The 24,819-nt window shown below is 38.4% G+C and overlaps 1 protein-coding gene across 9 annotated transcripts in view; it reads right to left on the bottom strand.

Moving 5' to 3' along the window:
• Cntn1 (contactin 1) overlaps window positions 1-24,819 on the bottom strand; it is a 297,760-nt gene that overhangs the window by 260,462 nt on the left and 12,479 nt on the right. The window lies entirely within an intron of this gene.

The following is a 24,819-nucleotide window of genomic DNA, read 5'->3' as shown; positions in this document are numbered from 1 at the left end:
GATTTTGTTAATTTGGACGCACTCTCTGTGTCCTCTCGTTAGTCTGGCTAAGGGTTTATCTATCTTGTTGATTTTCTCAAAGAACCAACTTTTGGTTCTGTTGATTCTTTCTATGGTCCTTTTTGTTTCTACTTGGTTGATTTCAGCTCTGAGTTTGATTATTTCCTGCCTTCTACTCCTCCTGGGTGTATTTGCTTCTTTTTGTTCTAGAGCTTTTAGGTGTGCTGTCAAGCTGCTGACATATGCTCTTTCCTGTTTCTTTCTGCAGGCACTCAGCGCTATGAGTTTTCCTCTTAGCACAGCTTTCATTGTGTCCCATAAGTTTGGGTATGTTGTACCTTCATTTTCATTAAATTCTAAAAAGTTTTTAATTTCTTTCTTTATTTCTTCCTTGACCAGGTTATCATTGAGTAGAGCATTGTTCAATTTCCACGTATATGTGGGCATTCTTCCCTTATTGTTATTGAAGACCAGTTTTAGGCCGTGGTGGTCCGATAGCACGCATGGGATTATTTCTATCTTCCTGTACCTGTTGAGGCCCATTTTTTGACCAATTATATGGTCAATTTTGGAGAAAGTACCATGAGGAGCTGAGAAGAAGGTATATCCTTTTGCTTTAGGATAGAATGTTCTATAAATATCCGTTAAGTCCATTTGGCTCATGACTTCTCTTAGTCTGTCTACATCTCTGTTTAATTTCTGTTTCCATGATCTGTCCATTGATGAGAGTGGGGTGTTGAAATCTCCCACTATTATTGTGTGAGGTGCAATGTGTGTTTTGAGCTTTAGTAAGGTTTCTTTTACATATGTAGGTGCCCTTGTATTTGGGGCATAGATATTTAGGATTGAGAGTTCATCTTGGTGGATTTTTCCTTTGATGAATATGAAGTGTCCTTCCTTATCTTTTTTGATGACTTTTAGTTGAAAATTGATTTTATTTGATATTAGAATGGCTACTCCAGCTTGCTTCTTCTGACCATTTGCTTGGAAAATTGTTTTCCAGCCTTTCACTCTGAGGTAATGTCTGTCTTTGTCTCTGAGGTGTGTTTCCTGTAGGCAGCAGAATGCAGGGTCCTCGTTGCGTATCCAGTTTGTTAATCTATGTCTTTTTATTGGGGAGTTGAGGCCATTGATATTGAGAGATATTAAGGAATAGTGATTATTGCTTCCCGTTATATTCATATTTGGAAGTGAGGTTATGTTTGTGTGCTTTCATTCTCTTTGTTTTGTTGCCAAGATGATTAGTTTCTTGCTTCTAGGGTATAGCTTGCCTCCTTATGTTGGGCTTTACCCTTTATTATCCTTTGTAGTGCTGGACTTGTAGAAAGATATTGTGTAAATTTGGTTTTGTCATGGAATATCTTGGTTTCTCCATCAATGTTAATTGAGAGTTTTGCAATTACCTCACAATTATTACATTTTACTTAAGAAAGCTTCCCTGGATTTAAATGTCAGAATTGTGTTCTCACTATTTTTCAAAAATTGGAATATTTTTACCCTTACATTTCTCTTGTTTCTCTTTAAAATTTTCATTAGTTTACTGTCTAGTAGGTTTCTATAAGGCTTATTAATTCATAGTTTTTGTGACCCCCACCTTCTCTCCCTCCCCTCTCTTGTTCTCCTGCCCTCATTTCTATTTAAGCTTTTGGAGTTTAGTACTGGCCTTTCAGCTCAATGTGCCCTCCTGTCCCTCCAGTTCCACCCTTAATTGCCCCACAGTAATTCCCACATGGCCTTTTCATGCATTCTTCCTTACTTTACCCCTTCTCCCCCCGCCTTGTTTCTTATCCCCCTTAATCATGTATGTTTACAGCAATAATGATTCCTACCCACCCCCAATAATGGAAAAGCAGCTTCCCAAGTACCATCATTAGTTCGTCTTTCCCTTCATGTTTTCTTGGGTCACTGTAAAGACATGAATGTAAGTTTCTCAGCTCCTGATTCTCCTGGTATATTAGTATGTGCTACTGTCAGAATTACGATGAACTCATGGTTGGTTTGGTCCCTGCCATAGCGACTCCTCCACACTTGTTCTTTAAGTTACTTTGTGCTTAAAGATTATGAGAGTACAATTACCCCTTACACTGTAAAGGGGTTTTCTCTTCTGTGTGTAAACAGTTTTCATTGAAATATAATCCTATTAGTTCCTCCTTCCCTTTCCTTTATTATGCTTTTCTGAGTATATCTCCACACGATCTTTTCCATACCCATCTACTCTCAAGTACATGGGCTCATAGTATCTCTCTGATTACTGTTGTTACACACACACACACACACACACACACACACACACACACACACGAATGTATGTGTATGTGCAAATATATAAATACAAGCTGCTGAGTCATGTTTTGTGTGCCTACTGTTTCAAGGATAACCATTCTGCATTCTTGTGTGTATCTGATTGCAAGGCCCATACCTAGGAGAGGCTAATTATTCTTCTAGCAGTCATTCAAAGGATCATGAGGAGCCACGCTCCAGTGAACACATCTACATCACAGCTCCTCCACGTTTGGCTCAGGAACATCACAGAACAGGAAGTAGAAAGATTGTAATGGCCGGAGTACCAGGAAGTCTACAGTGTAATTCTCTTCTAGAAATGGCTGTATAAATAAAACCAGAACAATGGCAATTAAAAAAGACAAACAAACAAGATAACATGGAAGGAAGAAAATGTCACAAGTCCCACCACTAGACAAAGAATTTCCAAAAAAAAAATGACTTTAGAGAAAGGGAGAATTAATTTCTCCCAGGTTTGAACCCCCTTATTGGTTACCCAACACAAATTTGTCAGCCCTGAAGTCATATACATACAAACAGCAAAAATGAACGGAGTAGGTTGCATTTATATATTTGTATATACACATACATGTATGTTTGTTATAGCTATCTATATATCTATAGGTGATAATCAAAAAAGGAACTATCAATTTGACTGGGTAGGGACAGCAGGTATTGGAGGGACTGTATCTGGGGTAGGCTGTGGAAAGGAAAGGGAAGGGAGGAGCTGTGTCATTTTATTTTATTTAAGAATGCACAGTATTCTTCAGAGCTATTCTAAATCTAGAGACATCTATAACCCCTCAGTGCTCGTGGATGTACTTGTACAAATATATACTTGGTTTCAAAAGGAAGTCCATATGACAGTCTCCAGGAAGTCCCTATCAACTCTGACTTTGAAGGGAAACTGGGATAGACTGAGGATTTGAACAGACTTTACTTGGGGAGCTGGCCTGGTTTTCCTCAGACTCAGTTCATTCATTTATAATTCCCAAGGAAAATGCTGTTTTCACCTGCAGTTTAAGTTTTAATTTTAGATTCCGGAGAAGATGTTCTTGCTCAGCTTGTCTTATCTTACTATGCTGTATATTTCTCCTTCCCAGCTCGTTATCCTATAAAAATGCTATTCCAACCGTTGGACTGGTTCGGCTAGATGTGTACTACTCTGATTTACTATGAATGACTTGTGACTTTTTGTTTCATTATTATAAGAACTTGGGATAACTTGAATACATGTTCCTAGGCCATGGTCATTCATATTTGGCTCCAGAGCAAACCATCTCTCTTTCCCTTTGAAGTAGCAGCTGTATGCTGATACTGGCCATATCTTCCACACTCCCAAGAACACCTGGCTTTCTACTCCAACGCCGATTGTCATTGTGTCTGTATCTTTAGAGTTGTGGCACAGTTAGAGGAATGTGCTCCTGGCTCACAATGTTCTGCCCTTTTTTTCCCCCTTCTCCTGTGAAGGCAGTATTTCCTGCTCCACCTTTCTGAGACAAGTTATCTACAATACCATGAGATCATGATCGTATTCTCCCTTCTGCCTCTTCAACTCTCTGCCTCAAAAGGGAGTAAGCTGCATGCTTTCCTCAGGAAGATTCACCCCCATAGCATCTCTCTAAGGACAAATGAAGGACAGGAGAGTTCCAACAGTGAGCAGAATACGTATCCACCAAGACTTGATTTTCTTCTCAGCACATCCCAGTTATCTACCCCTTCTGACTCTGATACCCAACTGGAAGTCACTGGCTAGTCTTCCCAGGGACAACTCGGACAGAGTCTACACACCCTCATTGACTTTCCCCTTGGTCTTCTGTTCTTCCTCTGTTCATGTCTAGGAAATTGTCCTCTGTCCAAAGTCTATACAGTCATCCTTGGTGGTGAAATATCACACAAAGAATATAACAGCAAGTGAAGAGAGCAAAGGGGCTGTGCTGGGGAGGGCACACAAGGTTAAATCGTTTAGTTAAAGAAAGAAATCACTTTATTAGGCATAAGATTTCATAAGAGAGTAAAAGTACATAAAGGGTATATGAAATTTGGATAAATATTGTGGATCAACTATATAGTTTATAATGAAACAATTTCTTTACTATTCAGCAATATGCTTTTCTTGTTGCACAATTGTGTGCATACTCTTTAATTAATTGGACTCATCTGACAGCCACAGTACTGTGTACTTACAATTCCAGGATCTGGGAGGTAGGGGAATGAGGGTCAGGAGTTCAAGGCCACCCTCTACTATTTAGAAAATCAGAGGCCTTATCTTCAGGAGACTCTGTCTCAACAAAGCAAAACACCACCAACAATAATGACAACAACAACAACAGAAACAACAATAACACACAATTCACTTTGGAATCTTAGGGGCAATTCATTTTATATATCTTGGTAAATAGTCACATTGTTATTCTCCGTGTTTTATTTGGTGTGTGTAGTGATTACACAGTGGGTGCTCACCTGAAAGTCAGAGGAGAACTGAGGTGACAGCATTTGTAGGGTGGAGGGCGGGGGACTGCCTCTCCTTCCACCATGAGGGTTGCAGAACATGAACTCAGGAAGAATAGTAGTCCTGAAGGGCACAGGCTTTTACCTAGTGAGGAACCTAGATGCCCTTACATCATATTAATTTTTGTACTTGCCCGGGATAAATAGTAATGTCATCAACATTATAGTAATATGGGATTGTTGTTTAGATCTACCAAGTTCCAAGCAATCCACTGAAGTCATTTTTAATTCAATCTTAAATATACAAACCCCATTAAATCATTTCTCCTATTTATCCTAATGGGAAATGAGCTGAAAGAGGTGGGGTAGCTTCTTCAAAATCACACACAGCAAGGGGCTCGCACGTGAGCACATCTCACTGTGGAGCCTGAGCTCCTTAACCCAGTGTTGTGCAGTGTAAACAGTGTCCTGTTCTTCCCCTGGCAAGCCATGGTGAATTTATTACTGGCTCACATTCAACCCCCACCAGCAGCGTGACCTCATGTAGACCGCTTTTGTGTATTTAAGTGTGGGACTCTAAGATCAATGCTTTGAATGTTTCTGTTGCCCTGACCTCTAGGATTTTAATCAGAGTATGTTCCCAGCTGAAGAACTTGGCTTCACCCCTAGCTTTTCTCTCTCTCCTTTTTAGTGGACTCCAGTTGTTTTGTGTCTCCGAATTGACAGCAATTATACAAAGCAGCCAGAGGATGATCAGCTTGGAAAGTTGAATTGTGTCAAGTTAATTACCAGTGGTGCTCACTGACTTTGATTCATGAATATGGCTTTTAGTGGGGCTTTTAAGGGGCTATGTTAATCAGTCAACACAGTTTTTTAAATATACTTTAATGGAAATGTCAGAAGGCAAGGTGCATAGAAAACTGAGGAAAGAGGGACCCTGGTGTGCACTAAAAGAATTATCAAGCATAAAAAAAGCTTTTTTTTTTTTTTTTTTGGAAAGAACAGTTTTGCAGGCCACTTGATCATGAACTGAAAACTCCTTTCTTTAATCCTAGGGATGGGATCAAATCAACCATCATGCTTGAGATGGCTTGGGCGTTGGTACACAGTCTCTTGGGCACATAGTTCCCAAACTCCATTGAGTAGATCTGCGGAGGAAGAGGCACCTATGTGAAAAGATATGTCCTACCAAAATACAGACTATATAGTGTTGGTTCCATTCAAGCTGGATATATTCTGGAATCACTTCGTGGCTAAATATTGAGTGAACACCAATGAGATTAAGAGCCCCCTTCACACCACTCTTGAAGCTTGTTATCTTCTTGGTGTTCTGTTCTGAGACTCCCTTGAACCTTTGCTCTGGAGCACAGAACATGTTTAGGTATGTCCATACCATAGGAAATGATAGGCCAGATTTTGTCACCATATATATTTCAAATTCTCTAAGAAATATTTTTGAATTTTTACAACCTATCATGAGTCTATGTTTGAATGTATATCTGAGTCACTGTTCTTAAGTCACTTCTGACAGAGATGGACACTGAAGTAGTAAGTAAGACCACTTTGGGCTTATAAGCTCTGTGTGACCAGTCAACATTACATGCAAGGGCAAAGGGTTTTGTATTTCAAAATTTGCAAATCATTTATGGCATCAGTTAACAAGATACTATGATTAAAAACATCTTTCAGTGTTCATAAATATATTCTGTTGGCCCACCTCTATTCACAAGCTAGTTCATACCCAAGACCTATGTTTTTAAACCGAATGTACAACTCCTAATCTCACCAAGGACTACTTAGTTCACTAGACAACTAGAAGTGTGTAGTGTTTAGTGAAAGGGAATAGGAAATTGTGGTTTTGAATCTGAGCTGTTCAGCATGTGATGACTGCTGGGAGGGGGAGACTTGGAGGTTTGGGTTTTGTTTGGTAAGTGGTCCCGGGTAGCGTGGTCATGTTACAGAGCAGACCTCAATTCAACTGAACTGGACAAAAGAAAAAGAAAGAAAAAGATGTAGGAGGAGAAGGAAGTAGTTTCAAAGTTCGTTGGAAAGGAGCGGAGGACAGAAAAGGTGTTAATACAAGGATTTGGGTTGGGGATGAACACATTCAGAAGGCATTGTCAAAAATTCTCAAAAATTAATAAAACCATTTTAAATGTTACTATTTCTAGACATTTACATTAAATGTCCTTGAATATGGAAAAGAAGGACAGAGAGTGTAGGTCCACGAGTACCAGGGTGAGCCATAAGCCAGCACAATGACATTCTACCCAACGTCTTCCATCGACATCATTAGGACAAAACTAGAGCGAAGAGTATAAAAATCCACTCATTATTGATTATCACTTAAAAGTGGCTTGAAATACATGATATTTTCCATCAAAAATATTCATCAACTTATAAGGGCAGAGAGACATAAAAATGTTCATTTCACTCATTAGTATGCAGCCCGAACCAGCCAAAGAATGCTCTTGGATCAAGAAGCTAACATTGGTGAAATCATTTGAGAGGATTTTTACAGAATTAATTCCTGTCAACTTATCCAAACATTTGGACAAAAACCATTGTAGGCAAATTATTAACACTTCAATGCTTCTCCTTGCCTTTCCTCAGAAGAGACACTAATAGGATCTCTGAGCAAATGTGCATTTCAGTCTCATTTTGCACTAAAGCCATCTTTAGTTGGTGATTATTTTTTTTAATGCCCTTCTTTGCTGGGGAGAAGAAAATAGCTCACGTCAGGGCTGCCGTGCAGTCTCCCAGGCATCCACCAGCCTGAGCACCAAGGACTCGGTTTTAGCAACTTGTGAAAGCTTAGATAATGAATTGATAGAATCAACAACGATGTGTCAGAGCCCACTACTTGGGAGTGAAATATCATACAAAACTATATCTAACATTGAGCGGGCATGTTCACTCATGGGATCTGTCTTTTTCTCTCTGGAGTAGACATCAGTTTTCATAGAATTATACTTTTGAAATTGAACTGAATGTTTTTAAACATAATCAGAATGTTGATGTAACACCTCATAACACTTCAACAGACACTGGACGCATTAGGAAGAAAAATACTTGCCTCAAGCAAGAGAGGCATAAAACTACTTTAACCATCCCTGGTGGTGTGATGAATAATTAAATGGACAGATTTTTCTCTGTCCCCATTTGCAACTTGAAAAATTTCCATTTTATAATATAAATAATTCTCAGTCATTAATTCAATGCTCTTGTTTAGGTTTTCCTGCACCAAGAATATAATTACACAAACCAAATACCTGTTACCCAGGAGTCAGAAACTTAGTGAAGGATTCACATGGAAGGAAGGCCTATGTGCTACACACTCATTTTGTTCCTGTACTAGGACTTAATGAGAAAATTTAAATAATGGTTCCGCAGCTCATCCAAAGTCCCAGCTAAATGCTAAGGTCTATAAAGTGTTTGCACTTGTTAGATGAGAACACATGAAATTGCTGTATCTGTCTTTTATGTTTTCTTTTTTATTACATATGCTTTGCATGTAATATCTTAGAACTAAACGTGTGTGTGTGTGTGTGTGTGTGTGTGTGTGTGTGTGAAGATGTGTGCTGTAGTACTGAATGTATGATATTGTTCTTGTGTAGACTTTATGGCGTAAATTCCTGTTTTAAGATTAGACGTAATTAGCAGCTATGAGTTTACACAAGTCAACCTATTTAATATATCCACTACCTTCCTCTCTAATTAAACAATTACATCATTTTATTTTCAGTAAGCAGTGATAATAATGTGTTATCATATATCCAGTCATGTAAATATTTATGTATCTTTTACTTGCATCCTATGAAACCATACCGTTGAATACCATCAATGTCCCTAAAAAAATGTTTTGTGAGACAGGGTCTTATCATGTAGCTCCAGTTAGTTTGGAATTTCCCTTGGAAGATCAGGCTAGCTTTGAGTTCACAGAGAGACTCCTGTGTCTGTCTCAAAAGCATTTGACCTGCCAAACACAGGTATACATGCCTTTAATCCAAGTGCCCAGAAGGAAGAGAACAGATTGATCTCTGAATCCAGCATGGCCTACAAACCGAGTTTCAGGCTAGCTCCAGAAACACAGGGAGGTCCTGTCTGTAACCCCAAAACAGAGTGCTGGGGCTGAATTTGTGTACCACTACCTCCAGAACCCTTTAAAATTTTTCAAAATTTATTTTCTAAGTATTCTTAAAACACTTGGCTAAGGTTATTATTGTTTTGCTTTCAGACTGATTTATGTTATCTCAAAACTACATGACAGAGGCTAGCAAGACACCTAGCAGGTAAAGACACTTGCTATTCAAGACTGCCTTCTAAATATTTCATCTTTGGACATTTTAAACTTAGAATTTTCTGCGTTTTGTCTATTCTTAAGGGAACAAGCATTTAAAGTACACATTGGACTTGCTCAGCACAACTTGGGCCTATTACCTAATTACACATAATTTTCCTCTGGCATTTTATGAGTATGACATAATAGTAGAATTGACTCCTCTTTGAAGAGGTAAGATTCATTTATACAATTTGTAAAGTTGTCCCTGTCTAGGCATTCCAAGTCCCCATTCTTGCCTGCCTTCCACTCTACCCAAGGCAGATACTGGAATCCTCTACCAATACTCCCAAACCAGGTTGCCCCACTGATACAGACTGGAAGTTAGTAGCTGGTCCTTCCAGGAAGGCTCTACACATAGAACTTCTGTATACCCTTGTCGGCTTGCCCCTTGGTCCTCTGTTCTTCCTTTGTTCAGGTCTAGGAAATTGTCCTCTGTCTGAAGTCTGTACCAGCATCTCTGGTGGTGAAGAAACCACACAAATGACACAACAGTAGTAGAAGGAGCAGAGAGGCTAAAGGCTGTGCTGGAGCAAACAGGGTTAAGTGGCCTGCCTCTTGCCCCTTGCCTCTTGCCTCTTGCCTCTTGCCTCTGCCTCTCTCTCTGCCTCTCTCTCTCTCCCTCCCTCCCTCCCTCTCTCCCTCCCTCCCTCTCTCTCCCTGCCTCTCTCTGTCTCTTTTTCATCCTTACAGCTAAAATTAACCTTAATAGGCAGCAAGGAATTAGATGCTGCTAAGCCCCATCCAGATGTCCTAACCTGTTCACTGCCTGTGTCAATAAGGCCAGGAGCTCTCACAGTTGTACCAATGGAACATTGTTCTTGGCTCAGAATAGCATGGTACTTATAGAGAATGGTTTAGGGGAGCAGCAGGACTAATACTTGAACTTCCTTGCTTGAGGCAGGCTATCTCTGTTATTGAACAGGGCTGGTAGCCACCTAGCTTAGCCTTTAATAATATCTCAGTCTACTCTGATGCCCTCACTTTCTCACAGGTATTTTTTTCAGATGTATCCCTTGACCAATCAGTTGTTTTCTGAGGAACCCTAGATAATTCAGTGGATAATTTCGTGTCATTAATGATGGGGATTATAGCATGTGTTGCAACTGCTTCTGGAAGTGTTTAATGGTCCCATGTATTCCTGTGGGATGGATTCTGTTTATACATGTAGAAGTATGGAGTATATAGCAATTTTCTTTAAGTTCATTATCAAGTTTGATACATTATTAGTTATATCACCTAGAGCTAATATATTGATATCTATTTATAAATTTGATTCTCCTGACATTTAGATTAGTTTTTAAATTTAATTTTGAGAGATGCATATGTGTTTTCTGCTTCAAGTCTAGGAGCTTCTTATCTTTCAGGTAAACTTTCTTACAGACCATGAAATGAATCCCTTCTATTTATTTTGAACTCTTTCCTTAGAATTCTGTTGAGTATTTCATTGCTGTCTACTTTACTTAATGACATCTTTTCTCTTATTTTTTGCATTTATATACCATGATTAGTGGTTTCTGAACTTTCTCATGTAGACAGCATACATCTTAATTCCCTTTCTTTGCTCCTGTCTTTTTTAACCATTGTGACAACACTATGGGTTAAAATATCTCATTCACAGACAATGACAGAGCCCTAAAATACGGAATCATTCAAGAGTAATTCCATCAACACCACAGCAAGTGTTCCCGATGTAACATGCTTTAGAACTCATATCTAGTAAAAAAGGTCATATCAAGGTGCGGTTTCTTTCAAAGCTCAAAATTCAGTGTTCCACATAGTGGCAAAAAGCCATTTTCTATTCAATCCTAGCTTCTAACACTTTTTCAAGAAAATTCTGTCAGCTAAATTTCAAACCCTCACATGTCAGCTAAGAAGCTTTTCTGTGTGTTCTGAGAGCAGCGGATACAGCTTCCTCACAGGACAAAGGCCTTGGTTACTACAGATGGCGGTGCTTAAAAATCATGATACAGGGGCTGGGGATTTAGCTCAGTGGTAGAGCGCTTACCTAGGAAGCGCAAGGCCCGGAGTTCGGTCCCCAGCTCCGAAAAAAAAAAAGAACCAAAAAAAAAAAAAATCATGATACAATTTGATCCATCAGTAGGAATGTATATCTGTGTATACACAGTATGTGGTGAAAGCTCTCTCGAATGGCTGGAAATTAATTGTGCATAATTCTGTGATCTAATAGTGTGATCACGGTGTACGTGGAAACAGCATTATGACAGACGACGCTTCCGTGCTTCCTCCTGTAGCATCTACCCTGCAGCACACACATTAGCCAGTGCTAGCCTTGCCTCTTGGTTTAGAGTTTGCAGATAACGAGATAACGAGATAAAGTAGAACGAGATATTTTAGGAAACTCGCCTGAAGTCATAAGTAGTAAGAATGGAACTGAATTAAAAGCCAATGATATTCTGCTTGGATCTTTCGAAATTCATTACGCAGCTGTAAAGAAATCAACCCAGATTTATTTTAAATGATAGGTGCGCCTGGCGGAGAGCACGGTGAGCGCACAGTTCCCTACTGCTGTGGTGGTGTTAATGCTACTGGAAAAAAAAAAAAAACACAAACGTTTGCTACCTTCCGAAACTTTTCATGCCGCCAGACTTACTCTAATACAACACCCATCTTTCACAATACTACAAATTTCACATTATAAATAGTGCACATCTACAAGTTTAGATATGTGTGCCAGTGTCATGTGTGTCTCCATGAGCTACCAGTGACCATACCTGACTGTGTGCACAGTCAAACACCTCAATAAAGTACTAGACACTTGATAAAAGGCCACTGTCTGATAGGATCCGATCATCCACTTCACAAAGCACGGTAGGCCAGGAATGTTTTAGATACAGATATCGAGTTTATGAAGTTTTACAGGGCTAAATATCTGTCTGGATTATCAAAGTATAATTTATAAAGTATTTCCAGATAAATTAGTACTATTCATAACATGTAGTATAATAACAGGTTTTGTTATTAGATGAGTTCAGACCAAGACCAGATCCGGGCATCTAATGTGTCACAAAACAGCACACGCAGCTTGAATACAGAATGGAAAGATGAGCTTACACTGCTTTTGTAGTTGGGATACATTTACAGTGAGGGCTTTGTTAGCTCCTGGGTGGGTTTGTTGCTCTCCAGAGCTTGAATTAGTGTTATATCATCAAACCCTACAAGCGGCATCTTCTGTAGATGTCTCACAGGTCAATTTAGGGAGAACTGAAGCTAAGCATCAAAGTCCACTTTTCCATGGCATTGGCTACTTGGCAAAGGACAAAAATGATATTTTTAGAGCTGATATTACACAAAAGTTGAAAGCCAATGAAAAGGCTCACCATAAAGGAAATCAGAGTTAGTCTTGAGTATCCTATAAAGCTTATTCCATTGGCTTTCTTACTCAGAAAATATTATGGTAAATATGGAAACTGAGCATTTGTTTTCTGGGAAGCAGTGCTCAGATGCAAAGTCCTGGCTCCTGATGTTCTCTGACATGCTCCTGTTTGTCAGATGAGGACATTTAGGTGACCTATAATGATAGGGTTTAGTAGAGGAGATGGGAGGTCAGCTAATGGAGTCAGTTCTACTTTCAAAGGTCAAAAAAATTGTTTTCCTTCAATGCTTTGCATAATCATTGGGAGACTTAAGTCACCCAGTACTATTTATAAAGATGGCAATACATACTATTGGTGCCTCTGATTATGACCTTTAACTTTTAACGGGGGGTTATGAAAGGACACAGTCGTCTGGCAGCCGTATTGTCTTTAGACTGCAAGGAAAATTCCATTCTCAAAAATGCAAAGCCAAGAGTCACAGAAAACTAGATGGTGTTTGATTCTGTGCCCTAAACTTTTGGTGGCATATTCTACTCTCTTGGGTAACACACACACACACACACACACACACACACACACACACACACTTTTGGAGCTATTCAGTAACCTTTAGTTTATATTGTGTTCTACAGTGATGACCCGGGAAACAATTTAAAGCAAAAAGCTACAGCTGACGCTAACAAAGTAGTGCTAATAAATTCAATTTTTCAAACATACCTCTCGAATGTGGTAAAGTTATGGGAGGACACATAAAGTGATAGAAGGAGAAGTCAAAGAAAGCAGTGTTACTGAATCAGAAACTATTAATGCCAGCTCCGTCGATCTCTCTACAATCTCCTGTGTTTAGTACCAGTAAAACGTCCACACACCCTTTGAAAAGCGATACACTCTATTGATCTCACAGCACAGAGAAGCAAGTTGAGCCCCGCGATTGCTCATGGAGTATATAGTCTGAGCTCTCCTAATTCTGAGTTGGATGGTCTTTTCAATAGTTCACCCAGCTTCCATGTTTCAACTGTTCTAGTAATTCTATGTGTATGCTTAGATAATCAAGTTTAAAGCCATGGCTCATGGGGTTGGAATGAGAGGTCAGTGCTTAAAGTCTTTGTAATCACGAGGACATAAATTTGACCTCATATACCTATGTTAAAAAGTGCAGGGGTGGTAGCACATACTTGTAATCCCAGTGCTGGTGGAACCAAAGGCAAGTGATCTTCAGGGGTTTGGGACTTATTGGACAGCCAGGTTATTAAATATAAAGCCAATAAAAACCCTGTCTCAAAATGTTTTAAAATGGATAGCATCTGATGAATGATAGCCAATGTTATCCTCTGGCTTCCACATGTATGTGCACATATGGGCACATGAAAAAAAAATCTCCTTCAGTGTTTCCTCAGAAGAACAGAGGTTTCTAAAATGCCATCATACCTGAGTCCATTATGACCTTAAGTTTGTCCCATTTATGTCTATACAATTATTCTTCAGTGAGATTTACAGTTGGGAAGTTGATGGGGGAATTCCTTGTAAATGCGGTATGTGTTTTACCAACGATCCTCAGTGTTCAGTTGAGTGGATTATAAATGGGTTAAGTTTTAACCTTGTTCACACACAGGCACACAGACACATGAGTGTGTGGAACTTTTAGCACCCCTACAAATGAAGAAGGCATAACCAGGGATCACCCCAGACTTTGCCCTACTCCCCAGTTCCTCATTCACTTAACAGTATCTTGCCATGGTAAAGAAATTACTAGTAGACTGTTTTCAAATCTCTTTTGGCTAGGTGGTGGTGGTGCACATTAGTAATCCCAGCACTCGGAAGCAGAGTCAGGCAAACCTCTGCATCTCAGTAACAGCCTGGTCTGCAGAGCAAGTTCCAGGACAGCCAGAGTTACACAGAGAAACTCTGTCTCAAACAAACGAACGAACAAACAAACAAACAAAATCCCCTTCTTCTTTGAGGGTATGAGACAAGCTCTCTTGTGTGAGTATATGAATTTAGGGATGATATTCGTGAAATACCTTGTACTAAAATTTGTATGGCTAGCAGACCTCTAGAAACTGTAGCCCCCATTTTTTTTGCTTCTTTCATCCAGGTCAAGCCCCTTTGCAAACTAAATATATGTCATTGGTGTGCAGGGGTCAGCATTGGTATCATTTTCAATGGTTTGAATATCCAGCTAAAACATGTAAGACTCTCAGCTGTCCTAACTGACCTATGTATGAAATATCTGTGGATTTTACAACAATCCCCAAAGTGTATTTACTAGCTATTCGTAATGGCAAATTACACTCACCACTCAGGTATCTAATTGCTGGACTGCAGTTTGACGTTAGGTAATGAGAATATATCAGGGTTGTCACATGAGCTCTTCCCACAGATTGAGTGTAATAAAAACTTGAGACATTCATAGATTTATTTCTTAACAGCAACAAAAATGTCAATATTTTCCTCCAACCCAAGCATAGCAAAATCTAGCCCTGGAATATTTGTTATGTTGTTTTATAACAGTAAGGGAAAATTTATTTAATTAGCAAGAGTAAACCAAGAAATGCAATCTTGCTGATGTGATATTGTTCAATTCCTAGAGTAAGAGGTTTGGTTTTTTCTCTCCCTATTAGTTGATATCCTTGGTGGAGTTATGATTGAATTACCAATAAACCCACTGAAGAATCATTGTAATAAAATATGTCTAATCCTCAAAGGGCTCTCAAAGGGCGGTAGTAGCTTTTTCAAATACAAATTATCAGAAGCACTCCAGACCTACTGAGCTGTAGATCCTCAGAATGTATTTCAACAATCAATTTTCCTGACAATGCGCGCTCATGTTCAAGAATCACAGGCTTGGAGGAGAGCCACAGCGAATGTAATTTCAGTTCCCAAACCATGGTGTTCTGTGCTCACATCTCATCCCTTTCTGCATCTATTTTTTTTTATTTCCCATAAAGTGCTTACAAGATCATTTCCATGCTGAAAGAATTTCTTTAGTCAGCTGGCGAAAGACCATGCAGGCTTGAAGAGGCTCCGGTTTCAAAAGATCAATATTTAGTTCTTGTATCAGAAACAGAATGCTTGCAGCCCATTTTTTTAGTGGATTGCATACAGAATAGTATTGCAATCATACTCTGCTTCAGCAAGCCTGCGGCAGTCAGAATTCCCCAAGTACTGGATCGCATAAAATCCAAGCTTGGGGAAAGCTGCAGAATATTACATGTTTACTTGCTTCGGATCATTGAAACAAAATTGTGCATTTGCTTGCTTTAAAGAGTGTTTAAAAATGTGTCTATAAGGAAATTCACACTAGCGTTCTTAACCACCTCAGAATATTCTAAGTTGGTCCTGCTCTATGCTTAATAGAGGTAGTCCAGAGGAAGATGATTTGAAATATCACTCCTTAAGTAACAGATCACATTGATTTGAACAAATGTAGGAGATGAGGTGGTAAAGGGGGAGCAATTACATATGTGACTATATCATCTTTTCTTCCTAATAAAGGTATATGGTATGACCTCATTAACAATCAGCAGTTTGATCATGCCTTGGTTGGAATAATGAGAATTCTGATTTAATGATACATGAATGGTTGTGTGAGATTTTACAGTTGCTTCTCTCCAATCAGCTGACTGTAGAAACCCCAAGTTGCACGACTCCCCTGGGCCCACTCATGTTTAAAATTATCATCTAGAGCTGGAGAATTAGCTCAGTGGTTAAGAGTGCTTGTTGCTCTTGCAGACGAAGCAGGTTTAATTCCCAACACTAGCATGATGCCTCACAATTGTCTGTAGCTCTAGTCCTAAGGATATGACAACCTCATCTGACCTCTGTTCGTACCAAGCATGCATCTTGTATACAAACTCGCATGGAGGAAAACAACACTCATACACAAAATAATAAAAAATTAACATTAAATTGGTATTTAGTCAATTGTCATTTTTCATTACAAATAAAAAAGATATTACATGAATAGTTTAAAAAGTTTATAATTTTATATCCTACATGTAGACTCTAGACTCAGTATTTACATTCATATACAGTCAAAGTTGAGATTCTCTCTATACCCCACTTCTAGCATCAAACTAGGGCCTTGTTCATTCAATTTCACATTACATCAATGGTCGGTGTAAAAAAGATCTTCCCAAAAGGCACAAAATCCTGATTCCCAGGAGCCCACTTCATCATGGACCAGAGTACAATTTACAAATTCAAGGACTGAAAAGATAATTCTCTTATTAAGTAATAAGATTTAACCAATGCACCAACAAAGAAAAGACACATGATTTAACTTGCTAATTAGTCACAAGGGAATGAGGTTCAGAGATTTTTGATTCGATATTCTACTGACATTTTATAATTTTATCCCATATTCAGTATTAATTAACTCTTCAGTATTCTCTATAAATATAAATTATCTCATTGTACCTAGTAAACAAATGCCTTTGGTTTCTTGGTGAAAGGATGTTGTAACCAATTTGCATGCATTATGCACTTCTAGCTATTACATAGAAATAGAAAGTTAATTTGCTAAAATGTACCAAAGTAATTCGGAAACACTCAGTAAACCCATTCTTCATTGTAGAACTTCTAAACAACTACTAACCAAAAGTCTGTAATGCTAAAGGTCAGGACTCTTAATCCCTTACAATCTCAAGTCAATTTTATGAACTACAAACAACTGTTTTACAGCCCATCAGTCAATATTCTGATTATGTCTACTGGAGTGCCAAAAGAAGTGCAAGAAGAGGGATAAGTCCCGCTAGCATTTTTAGAATGTCAAGTATTTTTATGAACTAATACTCTAAAAATATTTCACTTATTTAACAAAAAAGATTCCAATGTTAACTTAAAAAACAGATGCATTATATGTTCAGTGTTCTTAAATACAAGGCACGGATTTAGAAATTGCAACCAAAAACAAAAAAACGAAGAAGAAGAAGAAGAAGAAGAAGAAGAAGAAGAAGAAGAAGAAGAAGAAGAAGAAGAAGAAGAAGAAGAAGAAGAAGAGGAGAGGAGGAGGAGGAGGAGGAGGAGGAGGAGGAGGAGGAGGAGGAGGAGGAGGAGGAGGAGGAGGAGGAGGAGGAGGAGGAAAGAAAGAAAGAAGGAAAGAAAGAAAGAAGAGGAAGAAAGAAAGAGAGAGAGGAAGAAAGAAAAAAAGAAAGAAAGGTCTCCATACTTACAATCTAGTAAAGAAGGGCAAGTGTGGGTATAAGATTGGATACTGAAGAGGTATATGGACTGTGCCAGAGGTCTGGAAGTAGTATAGTAAGGTCCACAAGGGAGGTGCCAATGTCCTAGAACCAGAAGCAGATACCAACCAGAATATACAGTTCAACAGACATAAAAAACTTTCTATCCTCTAGTTATCTCTTTTAAGTCCACTATGAAAACACAGGGACCATAGCTCTGATTAGATGCAAGGGGAATCATCTGCCATTACTACCCAATAAATCTGAGCACTTGCCCTACCTCAGAGCCGTGCCATTTACAATAAATGACATACACACATAAGGTCCTTGGCAACCAACACTGGAAACAGTAAATCCACTTGCACACACTGATGTCAAGTAAAGGGACATTGCAGGCAATTTCGAAGAATAGAATTCCCCAGGTGAGATAAAAATCCTCCTGAGTGATTTTAATCCTCTAGTGAGACAAATAACATGTTACTACCATCTCTGAAGAATAAAATTGTTTTCGAGTGCTACACAATTACTGTGTTGTGCCTGGACCTCTGCACAGAATCTCTGTGACAAATGGTGCCCCTAAAAGTCAAGGAAGAATAAAGAAGAAACAACCACAGCACTGATCACAGTCACTGCACATCTGCTGTGCTCTGTGCCTGCTCAGTAGATGCTTTGAGCAAAATACTAGGGAATAGATTTTTATGGCAAGTATAAACCAGAATCATGGTTAGCAGAGGTTCTCTGGGCACACTTAAGGGTGACAAAAGTATTTGGGTTAATAGCAGCAATGTGTCATCTTCTATAAAACCAGTGACTTTACCAAAGTAAAAGTAAATAAGACAGAAAAACATTTTCCATCTGGAGACACCAGACATGGGGAGCTTCCAAAAAATAGCATTGTAAATCCATATATTAATATTTTGCAGATACACATGAAATGTATTTATATTTATAATATATAAAATATCTCTATAATCCCCTACAGTAGTTTAGTAAATGACTGCTCTCTATGCTCTATAACAGGCATGCTTGTATGCAAATAGGAGATGATATTACTTACAAAATAAACATGGTGATGACCTCCGCTGTGGCCAGAGATAAAATCCAAAGCCTGTGAAGTTGTCTACACCTTTTAAAATGACGTGTCTCTGTGGTTTAGGTATCAGAGTAACTGTGGCTTCATAGAATAAATGGGTAGAGTTCTTTCTGTTTCTATTTTGTGGAATAGTTTGAGGAGTATTGGTATGAGCTCTTCTTTGAAAATTTGGCAGAATTCTTCACTAAAGCCATCTGGCCCTGGCTTTTTAGGGGTGGAAGGTTTTTGGAATGACTGTTTCTATTTCCTTGGGGGTTATGTGACTCTTTAGTTTACCTGATCTTGATTTAACTATGGTACGTGGTATCTGTCTAAAAAATCATCCATTTTGTCTAGATTTTTCCAGTTTTGTCATGTACAGGCTTTTGTAGTAGGATCTGTTAAGTTTTGAATTTCCTGTTTCTATTGATATCGCTCCCTTTTCATTTCTGATTTTGTTAATTTGGGTACTGTCTCTATGCGTTTTAGTTAGTTTGGCTAAGAGTTTATCTGTCTTGTTAATTTTTGCAAAGAACTAGCTCTTGTTTTTGTTAATTCTTTGTATTGTTCTCTTAGTTTCTCATTGATTGATTTCATCTCTGAGCTTGACTATTTCTTGCTGTCTACTCCTCTTGGTTGTGTTTGCTTGTTTTTGCTCAAGAGTGTTCAGGAATTCCAATTTCTTTATGAAAGCACTTAGTGCCATTCTTTTTTCTTTTAATACTGCTTTCATTATGTCCTGTAGGTTTGGGTACACTGTACCTTCATTTTCATTAAATTCAATGACAAGTGGTTATTAGCCAAAAAAAAAAAAAAAGTACAGAATACCCATGATACACTACATGGACCCTAAAAAGGAAGGCCCACGTGAGGATTTTTCAATCCCACTTAGAAGAGGGAACAAAATAAGCATGGGAGGCAGAAGGAGAGAGGGACCTGGGTTGAACAGGTGAGGGGGAGGGGAAAGCAGGGCAGGATCAGGTATAGGGGAGAGAAATAGGAGAGAAACTCATTAAAAACAAAACAAAACAAAACATTCATTTTTGCAACAGGAGACCATTATAGAAAATCCAACCAACCAACAATATAGATAGAAAATGATCACAGGATGCCAGCCCTAACTGATCTACAATTTAACTCTTGCACTTAAGACTCAAGATTACAGAAAAGGGGAAGGAAAGATTCTAGGGACAAAGGAGTGGGACATGTTCTGAGAGATGGTGTCTCCTAGAAATTACAGGGAAGCTACACCCATGGTATCTCAAGGACACAGATAGATGCATAAGAGAAACCTGAACAAATATAACAATAATATACATGCTAAGACAGATGGGGGAAAGCTCATGAGGTCTCACCCATAGACGAGGAAGGGGTAACTAAGGAATTCTGGTAATTAGTCTTCCCCAAGGATTAGGGCCTTGATTGGTTAGCCTACACCGGATAATCATCCCTGAAATCATATACATACAAGGAACACTAAGTAAAATGAGTAAGTTGTATGTATATATTTAGGAATAACAACTAAAGAAAAGGTGGCATTATTTCAACGGTAGTAAGGGGGTATTTCATGGAAAGGGGTAGGGACACAAAAGAGAAGGGGGAAGGATAAAATTATATTTTAATTTAAAATAATTAATGACAGTAAAAAATCATTAATTACATTTAAACACACATACACACAAGAGAAAAGAGAAGGTGAGATGAGGCGAGCATTCTTCTCTCTCTGATTCCTTACATGCTCACAGTCGACCAGATGGCCCTACAGCCACAGCTTCACTCAGGCAGACAGTAACCTGGAACTGCAAGCTGAAACAAAATACACAAACAAACAAACAAACAAGTGATGTGCAACAAAGTCCCTTTCTTATTACATTGCTTCTGCTGGGGTATTTTCTCTTAACAACAAATAAGGAGTACAACTTGGCAGGGGAGGGGAGTGGTCTGTAAAGAAAAGTTCTTCTTTGACAGCCATTTGACTCTCTTAGTATATGTGTGAGACATGTTACCTGGTATGGCAAAAGTATGTATTGAAGAGGGTTCTTTTTTAAACATTTTTAATTAATGCGTGTGTGTGTGTGTGTGTGTGTGTGTGTGTGTGTGTGTGTGTCTGTGTGTCTGTGTGTCTGCTTGTATGTGTGAATTTCACATCACGGACAGACACGAATCCCACTCATATCCATCTCTCCTTAAACCCACCATGTACCCTTGCATCACACCCTCAAAATAAAATAAGATAGAATAAAATAGAATTTTTAAAAATCTTACTACGGAAGCTGTACTGTGTCAGTGTGTCACATGGTATACCCTTTTATCTAGCGTTCTTTACTCACAAATGTAAATTGTATTGAGTCCTTGGTCTGGTTTGAGGTTTCTAGCTTCTACTACACTATGAATACTTGATCCTCACCGGGACTCCTCTTGGATGTCCCCTTGTTGCTTTGGAACTTCAGGACTTGTCCACCAGCTCTCCTGTGCCCACACCACCAGGGTGAGCTCCCCAGCACAGCCCGAGCTAGCTCACCCTGGTGATGCAGTCTCTTCTGCTCTCTCCTGCTCTTCAACCCTCACACCAGAGTCAGTCTTACTGTGGTCCGCTCCGCAATCTAGAGGCAGAGCTTACTCTTCTGAGGGTTGTACCAGTGAGGGACAGGGACAGTTCTCCCACTCTCAAGACCTAGGGACCAGCTCTCCTTATTGCAGCGTGGGGCAGTGGGGTGGATTAAACAGTGTTCTTAAAGTACTATGTTTCTTAATGCATTGTAAGTAATGCAAAGATATAACAATGGGATGTGTGTGTATGTGTGTGTGTGTGTGTGTGTGTGTGTGTGTGTCTATATATAATATAGCAAGTGGTAAAGCCTAAGGCACCATTTGAGACAAAAATTTGTAGAAATAGAAAGTTTTCCAGGCTAAAAAAAGAAACATCAGAATTTCAAACAATACATGATTTTGATAATAATATTATGTCCTAAATTTATGCAGAAAATCCAGTTTAAATATCTTACATATTTAAATATCCTAAAGATATCACCAACAGCTTTTTTGGGAGTATGTAAATAAGTTAAAAGAGTCATCATTAATGAATACAGCTATTAAAAAGCTATTATGAAATTATTTGGAAAATAAATTTTAATAAACTCAGGTGGAAAACTCCTTACAAAGTATGACCTACTAAAACATATAAAACTATTTGTTTCATTTCTTGTTGCTGTGATAAAATGCCCTGATATAAAGCTAAGTAATAGGAGAAAAGGGTTTATTTAGCTCACAGTTACAGATTATAGTCTGTCATTACCGGAAGTCGCAATGGCAGGAAATTAAGCAGCTATTCTCATTGGATCGATAGGGGAGGGCAGAGAGCAAAGAATTAGTGCATGCCTGAGAGTGCTCAGCTTGCTCTCTGAACTTCTGTACAGTGTAGGAGACCCTGTCTCAGTAGGAGTCATTCACAGTGTGTGTGCGTGCGTGCGTGCGTGTGTGTGTGTGTGTGTGAGTGTGTGTATGCGTGTGAGTGTGTGTATGTGTGTGAGTGAGTGTGTGTATGTGTGTGAGTGAATGTGTTGTGTGAGTGAGTGTGTGTATGTGTGTGAGTGAATGTGTTGTGTGAGTGAGTGTGTGTATGTGTGTCTGTGTGTTCATTCTACCCTGTCCTCAGGCAACCCCACAGGAGAACCTGATCCAGACAAAATTCCGAATTAATATTTTCTTCCCAGGTGAGTCTACAACATGTCAAGACATGAGAAAAAATAACTACAATGCTCATAAGACTTCAAATAAATAGGTTTAAGCCAAGATTTGGTGTAAATAAATACTAGGGGCAAATGTCCTCACCAACACATATTATAAAATACCTAAGAAAAAGTGGCAGAAGCTTTTCATGAGATAGAAAATAGTTGCCACTCTTTCTCCAAGTTCCCCCAGCACTAATATAGCACCCAATCATGAAGAAAACTATTGCAAGCAACATAGGAAACAAAGTTGAAAAGAAATTAAAGAAATGACCATCATACAGACACTACAATATAGCATGTAACAAATGCATCAGGAATAATCTTATTTATTCTAGAATTTCTATTTTAACATTTGAAAATTAACTTATCAGAGTAAACTAAAAAAAGACATGACAATCTTAATAAAATTTAAAAACAATCCTAATAAAATTTAAAACTATTGAGTAAAAGAAATGAGAATTTCTATAAGATGGTATATTATTTACAAAAAAAAATGTATGTTGAAATTTTCTTCAGATTAGAAACAAGGCAAGGAGTCAAGTGATAATGACAAGTTGGACTGAGCACTGCACGGGAAATCCTGGATAGTTCAAAAAATGCATTTTGGTAAGAAGTTGTAAAAAATGTCAAAGAGAAAGAAATTTATTATCAGAGGCTGTAATTAAATCGAAAATTTTTAATTATTGGAATTGAGTAAGTCAGCTTTATAATTTTTTATCAATTGGCATTAGAAAATCAATTCTGTTTCTGTCCATTAACACCTGAGTTAAAAACCAAAACCTAATACTTACAGTAGAAGAAAGCAAATAGATAACAATAAATCTAACAGAAGGCATACAATGTCTTCACACAAAAATAACTTAAAACATCATTAAGAGAAATTTTAAGACTTGAGCTGGTGGCATCGCTCAGTGTGTAAAGGTGCTTACCATCAAGACTGACAACCTGTATTCAATCCTTGGAACCTACATGATTTAATGAGATAACCAACTCCTGCGAATAGTTCTATAACCACCACATACAAGCCATGGCTCGCTCACACGTGTGCGCATGCGTGCGCAAACACACACACACACACACACACACACACACACACACACACACACACAGGCTCCTGAGAGATATGTATGTGTACACACATGACATGATACACATATGTGCATGAATAAAACATAAATAAATAATGCAATTTTTAAAGATGTAAGATTAAATTGAAAAATATTACACAGTCATAATTGAAAGACTAAACTATATTATTATTCAGTATAAACTCTGACATTGTAGAAAGATGCAAACATGCCTGCTTTTGACATAACAGACTCAAGCAATCCTGTTCTAAGTAGGTTTCTGTTGCTGTCTCAAAATATGCATAAACAACATTGGAAGGAAAGGAAAAGGTTTAATTGACCTACAGTCGATTATGAAGGGAAACCAAGGCAGAAACTCAAAGAAGGGACCACAAAGAAAAAATGCCTCCTCCGCCTTGCTCAGATACCTTCCTTATCTTGACCAATTGCCCAAGGGTGGCACAGCTCACCGTAGGCTGGACCCTCTTACGTCAATCAGAAATTAAGAAAATGGCCCATAGGCCGACACAGCTGAAGCAACTCCTCAGTTGAATTCCCCTTTCCAAGTTTGACACATTGACAATTGAAGCTATGGTGAGCCTATATATTAGAAAAGATGTGTACAATAATGAATTTGTATAGTAGAACCAAGTGATAACACAAAATCAGAACAAGTCATACCTTCAGCAATATGATATACATACATATATATATATATACATATGTGGTACATGTATAATAAATAGTCTTATATTTCAGTATGGTACATGTATAATAAAAAGGGATCTGTCACGACAAATTAGAACTTGGTTCAATGAAACTTTTAACAAACACACAAAAAAAAATTGTTACCAAAAAGTACATGTTCTCTGAGTCTGTTCCTACAAATGTCAGAATCTTCAAAACCATTTCACTGTCTTAGAAATCAAGAGACACATCAGTAGATAGACACCATGAGGATTTGAGTTCAATTGCTAGAATCCACACGGAAACGAACAAGCAACAAAAACCAAGAAACAAAATGCACAACAAAGATAAGACCAGATACTAGCATCTATAACAAACTTACCAAACCCAGAGGCCTAGACACCAGTGTGAAAACACAGTAAATAAAAGCCAGGACGATATGTCCACACCAGAACCCAGGAACCTTAACCACAGTTGCCCTCTATAATTGCAACACAGTTGAAGCTCAGGATAAGGGCTTTAAAATACCTTTTATTAATATGATAGCGATCTTAAAGAGGAAATGAATAAATCAATTAAAGAAATATATGAGAACACAAAGGAAAAAATTAATAAAACATTTCAAGACATGAAAGTGGAAATAGACTCAATTAAAAAATTAGGAAGGAAAC

The sequence above is a fragment of the Rattus norvegicus genome, chromosome 7, assembly GCF_036323735.1.
Source record: "Rattus norvegicus strain BN/NHsdMcwi chromosome 7, GRCr8, whole genome shotgun sequence".
Lineage (NCBI taxonomy): Eukaryota > Metazoa > Chordata > Mammalia > Rodentia > Muridae > Rattus > Rattus norvegicus.
This window is presented reverse-complemented; position numbering and strand designations above follow the sequence as displayed.